At 49.7% G+C, this 8,597-nt stretch overlaps 1 protein-coding gene across 1 annotated transcript in view; it reads left to right on the top strand.

Moving 5' to 3' along the window:
- The first annotated feature begins 2,572 nt into the window (after positions 1 to 2,572).
- The window catches only part of C1H1orf21 (chromosome 1 C1orf21 homolog), a 208,512-nt gene continuing 202,487 nt past the window's right edge, over positions 2,573 to 8,597 (top strand). The window contains exon 1 of the mRNA XM_021170447.2: positions 2,573 to 3,002. The gene's annotated coding sequence lies outside the window, so the exon portion shown is untranslated. The remainder of the gene's footprint in view (positions 3,003 to 8,597) is intronic.

The following is an 8,597-nucleotide window of genomic DNA, read 5'->3' as shown; positions in this document are numbered from 1 at the left end:
TATGTTCCCCTAATGAGGTGCTTAATACATGTGTGCTGACCGAAGAACAGTAAAATAAATGGAAGAAAAACAGTCATGTGTGAAGCACTTAACAATTTCTTCTCTCTGGTCGGTGGAATTATGATTTTTATTTTCTTCATATTTAGCTGAGTTTTTCACATTAAAAAAAAAATTCACAGCCTGGTGTGGTGTGGTGGCGCATCCCAGAGATTCCAGCACTTGGGAAGAAGAGGTTGGGAGATAGAAAGTCAAGGTCAACGGTCAACATACAATACTGTCACTCAAAAACAACAGAATTGTAAGGAAGGTGTAATACCTTGGCTAATTTGCAAACTAGCTTTAAAAGTTCATAGAATGGGTGGGCTTTCTCAGGACATGTATGAAGTGCTTGCTCTGTGGCCTCTGAGGTGAAGGACAGAGTATACGGTCTTCAGTGTTCTTTTGGTGAAAATGTTCCTAGGACACACACACATTCACCTGCACATTGGCTATTGTTTTTTTTTTTTTTTTTCATTTTATCACCAGTGAAACTTTGGGGACACGCCCTAAACACTCCCAGAGAATGGTTGACTACTTTTCAATAAACTCAACAGCGATTCCCACCCTTCTTCAAGAAAAAGAAAAAAAAAAAAAAGAATGTTACGAAGGGGGGAAAGCATGCTAAATTTGAAGTTAACATATATTGAAAGTTTATTTACGTCTTATGCCAGGCATGAAGTGCCACCTGTTTATGTTCTTCTTGCTTTCCCAGGAAGCTTACGAGGAAGAGATTATGAATTCCACTTCATAGAATGAAAAACTGACTAAAACTTCTACAAGCACTTTCCCTTCTTAACCTCTCCCTTTCGAGGGGCTAGGCGACAAATACAGATTACAGAAAGAAAAATAAACTAAAATATAGGTACGTTATAAAAGAAAAAGGCAATCCAGTTGAGTTTCACGAACAATGTAATATTAGTCTTTGATGTTGAAAAAGAGAGGGAAAAGAATTTAAGGCCTGGCGTGGTAGCGCACGCCTTTACTCCCAGGACTCGGGAGGCAGAGGCAGGCAGATTTCTGAGTTTGAGGCCATCCTGGTCTCCAGAGTGAGTTCCAGGACAGCCAGGGTTATACAGAGAAACCCTGTCTCGAAAAACAAATAAAACAAAACAAAACAAACAACAACAACAAAAAGAATTGAATTTAAAAATGAAGAGGCTAACTTTCCAGACACTTAATGGGTGGGTTTTTAGCTTATTTCATTAAGCCAACTTATGAAATTGCTTTTCAATTAAGTGTCATATTACTGTCACAGCTGTGTCTTTTTCTATCTTTCAACTTCATCCTTGCTGAATGTGGGAAGTGATTCCACTGTGTGTGTGTAATCGGTGAGGTCTGGGGAGGATCTTTTACCACCATTGTTTCCATGGGTGTCCTCGCTCTGGGGGCCTGGCATTCCTCAGGAGTCTAAGGCAATGAAGGAGCAGTGAAGCGCGCAGAAGAGGCACAAAAGAGCCGCAAAGGCTATCAGTGTAGAAAGATCAATTCAGTGTGCACACGAAAGGCCCAGTATGCCCGGGATGAGGAAAAAAATATGCCTTCCCAAAGGGAAGGAAACTGGTTGACCTGTGGGGGTCCACAAAGAACTGGCCCTCTGGCCAGGGACGATCTTTTTAGGTCCTTTATCAATCTCTCAGCTGGCGCGGCCTCGCCCCTTCTGTCGTGGGAAGCTTGGGAGGGTGGGGAAAGCAGAGCGGGGCGTCCGCATCTTTCCTCAGCAGGTTTCAGCTTTTTCTAAGTGGCAGAAGCGTCTTCCTTCTTTCATCTTGCAGGCGCTGCAGCTGGGAGGCAAGGTGGAGAGGCTCAGAGGTGGGTCTCCCGGCCTTGGCTGCGGCTGGCTCTGCCTGGCAGCCAGGGAGGGGTAGGGCGAGGCTGTGCAGCCTTCCCGAGTTAGCTCTGAGCAGCCACAGCCCCTCTGCGCGTCCCAGAGCTGTCGATCTGCCGGACAGACGTCTCCTCTCCCGGCTCCTGCCTCAATCTTAGTGAAGCCTCTGTCCGCACCCACACCATCAACCAAGTGACAGGTCCCTAGAAGGCCAGGCAGGATACAGCCTTCCTATCTGGGTCTGTCCTCCAGTCTGCATGGGTGCGCGCGAAATCACACACACACACACACACACACACACACACTCCGGCTGCATACACACCCGCCACACAGACCCACAGTCCGCACACACACACACACACACACACACACACACACTCCGGCTGCATACACACCCGCCACACAGACCCACAGTCCGCCCTTCCTGCAGAGCACACACACACACACATACGCACACACAGCTCGCCCTCCCTGCAGCACGCGTGTGCATGCACACACTAAGCTCGCTCTTCTTTTCCCTACAGCACACACACGCACTCACGCACACACAGGCCGACAGACAGACATCAGCGAGCCCACCCTCCTCCCTCCCCGCAGCCCTGGCTGCCCAGCCCCTCTTCCCCGAGCGCCGCGCCCGGCGGCCTCCGCAGGCCCCGCCCCGGGGGAGGAGAACCGGCCGCGCGCGGGAGCGGGGCAGGGGAGGGGACGGGCGGCGGGGGAGTGTCTGGCTGCCCCCGCCCCTCGAGTGAGCGCCTGGGCGCGGAGGTCCCCTCCCTCCTCGCTCCGAGTCTGCCAGCTCCCGCTCGCTCCCTGCCCACTCCCGGGGGGCCGTTCCGTGGCGCGGCCGCCGCGGCCACCGCTTCTTTCACACTTTAGTTGCCGCGAGCCGCGCGCCGCGCTCAGTGACTGGAGAGAGCTGGCCGCGCGCCGCCTTCCCGCACGCACGCACGCGGGCCCGGCTCCGGGGTTTTCGGCTTTTACTCCAGGCGGCGGGGAGGAGGGGGAGCCCCGGCCACACTGTAGGGAGGAGGAGGAGGAGGAGGAGGACGTGGAGGAGGGAGGAAGAGAAGAGGCGAGGAGGCCAGGGGCGGGGGGCGGGGGGCTTGCCACCTTCAGCCCCCCCCCGCGAGCGCCCAAGGTAAGCGGGGGCCACCTCCGGCGCGCTGGGTATCCCGGGTGGGCGAGGAGGGAGGCCTGCGGGGTGTCTGCCGAAGGGATGGGAGCCGCGATCCCCGTGCTGCCGGCGCTCTGCTCAGGCTGGGGCTGCCGCTGCGGGGCTGCTGGGGCTGCTCGCTGCAAGGGACCGGAGCCAGGCTGGGGGAGTTGGAGGGGGGCAACTGCTTGCAGGGTGGAGGGGTTGGGATGCGGTTAGGGCTGCTGACGACTTTCGTCACATCGAGGCCTGGGTGGCTGGTGTGAGACACCCCTCCCTTCCCACCCGCACCCCGCGCCGCCCTCAGCCTTCCTGCTCTTCTCTAGCTTTGCCTGTAGCCACTGTTACTTTGCAAGCAGGAGCTGGGAAGGAAAAAAAAAGACACCCAAATTTAGAATCTTAGGCTAAGTCTCCAAGTCCCTTCCCTCGCTCCCACTGATGGATGCGTTTATGTGGGGAATATGATCCCCGAGATTTCTGAAGTTTTGACCTTTTTGGGGTGGCTTGTTTTCTGTACATCTGCTTGTCTTCCTGGGTGTATTTATTATTCGTGCCCTTGCGCGGCAGCCGGAGAGTGCTTGGTTGTATTACAAGAGCAGATTCCTTTCCACCTCTGCAGGCAGTTCGAGAAGTGCCGCGGTGGCTGGGCTGCCTTTGCTGCTTAATGTCCTTCCCTATCATCCGCCCTGCCCCCTCCCTCCAGAGAGAGAGATATTTTTTATACCCCTCTGTAATGTGTGTGTGGGAGAAGTCCTTAGGCCGAAGAGCTTTCATCGCCCATTCATTCCTCTTGTGAAGGCTCTGAATGGCTCAGGCATGTTGATAACATTTGGGGGTGCCTATCTTTGCCTGTGGAGTTGCTTGGCCCAAGATAAAAATATACACACCCAAACACGCAGTAATCTTGAGGGAGCAAGCACAGTTTGAGAGGGAAGTGATTTGTTTCCAGTAGGAAGCTGACAACCTAGGAGATACCTTCATCGCCTGTGAGTTCGGAAGAGTGTTTTAAAATAGAGCTTATGCTCTGTGTGGCTGGAAGACAGCCATAAGTTCAGTTGCTCTGCAGCTCTGAAAGTGATACACCCTGACCAACCAGAACCTTAGTGAAGCTCCTCTGACTCAGACATTGGGAGGGGGCCACTTGGCCACAGATCCCCTGAACTTTTTTTTTTTTTTTTTTAATCTCCCTTTTAGACGTGTGAGGAGCTGAGAAGCTCATTACACAAACGGTTATAAGAAACACCTTCCAATTCAAGGCGATGCTGTTCACTTCCTACCTAATGAGAATAACCTTTGAGTTTGGTGGAATTGGGATGTACCAGGAAGAAGCAAACGTGGGTGGGGTGGGCCTGGATGACTTCAGTTCTGACGGGGGGGGGGGGGGAAGGTTAGGTGGTTTTTTAAGAAGGGTCTGTTAAGTCCAAGGTGCAGAGTTTGGGGGTTTCTACACCCCCCATCCCCACCTTTGTACTTCTGGAGCAGAGTTATATGGTAAGTGCAGTGTTTAGAAACCCAATTGATGGGATTTGGAAATTCCTCTGGACTCCATCATCTGCTTTTGTCCCCCTACTTAACAAGTAGGAAGGGTCCCTGGGATGGAACAGCCCGGCACACTTAAAGGCATTAAATGCTGGCACTAGTACTTCTGAGATCAGGCGCGCAGCGTTGAAATGTAATCCCTTCTAGTGTGTGGTACTGTACGAGCTAGGTTTCAAGCACAGAAACACAAGTGCTCCGGACCCCTTAGATGGGAGAATGTCTCAAGAGGGCTGAGGTGCCTCTGGCCTTTAGCTCGCAGCTCACTTGGAATATAAACTCTCTTCACACCCTATCAAATTTGGAACATAGACCCCACTTGCCCTCCCTCCACTGACTATGTGGTTGGTAGAGAGAATCCACATCCTTCAACAGGGAGAAGTTCATTCTAGAAGGATCCCAGCTTCTTCTTAGCTTCTTCCTTTTACAGGGTTAAAAGTTTCCACTCCAAGTTGAAAAAAAAAAAAACTGACAAATTTGTTTTCTTGTTACCTCTTCCCCAGCCTACCTCCCTTAATCATTTTGTATGGATCTCTTGGACAGTGACAGGGCACTGTACAAACTGTTTTAATGAGATCCTATCTTAAAGGAGGTGGACAAAGTTTCTGAGGATAACACCTGAGGCTCTTGTGTTCTCTCTCTCTCTCTCAAAAGGAGAGACTTAAATGTCTCAAGGAGTCACAGATACGAATGAAGAGCATCCCCATTCAGGGTGCTGTGTGACTGATTGACATGTGGTGCTGAGGATGAAGATGGTTCACATCTTGTACCATGTCCAGGCTGCAGGCATTTTACTATTGTGTTGGGTTGGCATTGAGCAAGCTCTGCTCAACATCGTACCTGAAAAATGGCTCGCTCTCCGCTCTTGTGTGGCCACTTCTACTGCATATTCCTTATCAGAGAAGTTGTCAAAAGCTGTGCCCCTGGGCTTCCCTTAAGTCAAAAGAATGCAGGAGACATTTATACGGAGGAACCTAAGCGTGTCAATAGCCATGTAAACACCTTTAGTGACAGGCATGTTTAAATAAAAAGGTAAGGGGGCTTTCCTATCCTTCAAAGTTTACTTCAAGCACTACTTTGAAGATAGCTCAAAGGGGAGCCTATGATAATCTGGCTGGACACTGACAGAAGGCTGTCGTTAAAGCCCAGCTCATGCTATCTTATAATACAATGCCTTGCTTTCTCCTTTGGGTTGTTAGAATTGAGTCTAGAGGGGGCGTGGCATCGCTTTGTGTGTCGGGAATGTAATTTTCCTCCTGCTGTGTGGCTGATGTCTCAGGCTGTGGGTAGTGGTTTAAACTGTTTAATTCCGCCTCTCCTCATGGCTAAACTCTTGAAACCTAAACTCACCCGAGCTTTGGGTTGGGGCTGAGCATGGGAATGAACTGGGGTCTTTCAGCCTTCTGAGCAGCGCCCTGCCCATTGTCAGCCAGAGGTGAGACTTGGCACCTTTGCTCTTACAATGCAGTTTAATGTGAAAGTGTCTTTTACGGAAAAGTTGATTTGCCTCTAACTCTTCAGGAACATATTGACTGTGTAAAGCGACCCCGACATCTAGTAAATAAGGACTCACTCTGATAATGGAGGGGCTAGACTCAGTTTCATGAAAAAGCACAGCACTTCAAAAATACTATTTTGGAAATGATTATAGGATAGGCTGCACCCCACCGTGCATGGAGGGTTATGAGAGATGATACAGGTATGAAGACCCCACACAGTGTTCATGGTGAGTGTTCAGGGCGTCTCTGATCCTCCTTTGCTTTTAATTTATAGTATATTCGTGTGTACTGGAACACATGTACATATGGGTGCAGAGGGCAGAGGGCAGCTTGCAGGAGTTTTCTTCCTTCACCTTGTGGGTCCTGGGGGTCAGACTCGGGTTGTCTTGGTAGCTGGCACCCTTATCTGATGAGCCACATCACTGACCCAAGTAGAAATAATTTTATGTTACTAATATGTTTTTAATAAGTACATTCATTTTAAGCTATGTCATGGTGCTTTGAGCTTCACTCCATAGTGTGGGGGGAGTAAATCGTATTTAGATAGGTTCTTGATAAATTCTGAAAAGCAGATTGCAACAGACAGTGTGCACGTGTGCATGTGTGTGTGTGCACACACACACACATGCCTTTTGTGCAAGAAGAACTGCAATAGTAAAACTGCATTTTAAAAAACAGTGACAGTTTTGACTTTTAGGGCTCATAATTCAAGAGCCTATCTGAAGTGGTGTGTAAATTATACGTATACATATTTTTACTGTATGCAGTCATTTAGCCTGACTGCCTCAGCTCTGAAGTTTAATTTTACAAGTTACAGTTGCAATAAGAAACAACGTAACATGCTGCGGTTATGCAATTATGATGGGGGTGTCCGGGGGTAAACCGGGATAGGATAAACATGGAGACGCAGCACAGCAGTGTCTGCAGTTGCCAGGTACTACTAATACGAGCCCTGACTTTCCTACAAATGTGTCGCTGGAAGGCTGTATTTCCTTGGTTGCGCTGTGTCTTACACTTGGGAAGGAGTGCCGCTTTCCCAGCCTGAATTCAAGCCGCTGACCAGGCTCCTGGAAGGCAGGGCTGTCTTGCTTGTCTCAGAAACCCCCATGGCAGCTGGCACGGCCGACTACTTTGCACTTGGAAGTCACTCAAATAGTGATCAAACTGAAGGAATTAACTTAATTAGTTAAGGTCTGTAATGTGTTTAAGACCTTGGAGAAATACATTAGATGCAGACATAGTTTTTAATAAATCCGTGCGCTAGTTTATTAAGGGCAGTGTCTGATGCCTCAGGGTGGGGTTTTTGAAACATACAGGATGCTCCATTAGGTTATCAGTAATATGGTGGAGACAAGATGCCCCCTTAAATGATCTCAACCCTTGAGTTAGGGTCATCTTGATTTGGAATAGCCATGCTTTCCGTAGCTGATAAACCCTTCTCTCCTGCCACCTCATCATTTGTCTGAGTGGCTCAGCCAATACCAATACCTCTTGCCATCTCTTAGGGTGTTCTTTACATGTTTATAGTCTTGGACATTCGACTACAGTGGTAGCAGTCCGGGGTTTCCATGCTGGCGTCTCTCTGGTGGTGAGATCCTGGGAGAGAGAGCTCTAGCATTCCCAACTCCCAGTTTATTAGGTTCACAGCTGCTTCCTCCAAAATAACCTGGAAAAAAAGCAACGTGGAGCCCTGCCCAGTTCAGTGAGCTCACTCCCGCTCCCAGCATCCTGTGGCTCTCTCAGAAATCTGTCCTCTTAGGCTGGCCTTACTTACCTCCAGTTTCTCTGCCAAGTATTCCTTTTGGTTTCCTATCCTTCCTGGAGCTTTTCCATGCTTTCCTGGCCCCTCCCCCAGATGTTCACCCACAGCCTCTCTGGCTTCTCTTCCCACTACTGTATTTATACCTGCGAGACACTAGGTTTCTTTGAGAATGGGCTGCCCTATTATCTTAACCACATCTCCCGAGCCACTTTCTCTGCGTTCCTCCCACCTACCTTCCAACGGCGGGACTTCCGGCTTCCAACCAGGCTCCTCCCCTCTGCCCTCGGGCGCCTGAGTCCTGCTCTGCCCCACATCTCCTTACTCCTCCCACTCCCCCCACCCCCAATCAAGCCTCAGATCATCCAGTACATACCTGCCTCTGCCTGTTTCACAGCCTTCTACCACCACAATAGATGTGTTTACAGCATTCGTGAACTGACAGTCCATACCTCACAGGATACATGGAATGAGAGCACTCATTCCATCTCCGAGTTCCAAAAGTTCCTGAACTTTTGGACTTGGTTTTCACTTATCGATTCCACAGCGCGGTTGTTGATTTTGAAAACCTGCTAGGCCGTTTAGAAGTACTTAGAGCAAGTGGATGCTCACAGTCAGCTATTGGATGGATCACAGGGCCCCCAATGGAGGAGCTAGAGAAAGTACCCAAGGAGCTAAAGGGATCTGCAATCCTATAGGTGGAACAACAATATGAACTAACCAGTACCCCCTGGAGCTCGTGTCTCTAGCTGCATATGTATCAGAACATGGCCTAGTCAGCCATCA

Source organism: Mus caroli, chromosome 1 (genome assembly GCF_900094665.2).
Source record: "Mus caroli chromosome 1, CAROLI_EIJ_v1.1, whole genome shotgun sequence".
Classification (NCBI taxonomy): domain Eukaryota; kingdom Metazoa; phylum Chordata; class Mammalia; order Rodentia; family Muridae; genus Mus; species Mus caroli.
The sequence above is the reverse complement of the archived record's forward strand: the minus strand, read 5'-3'. Positions and strand labels throughout refer to the sequence as shown.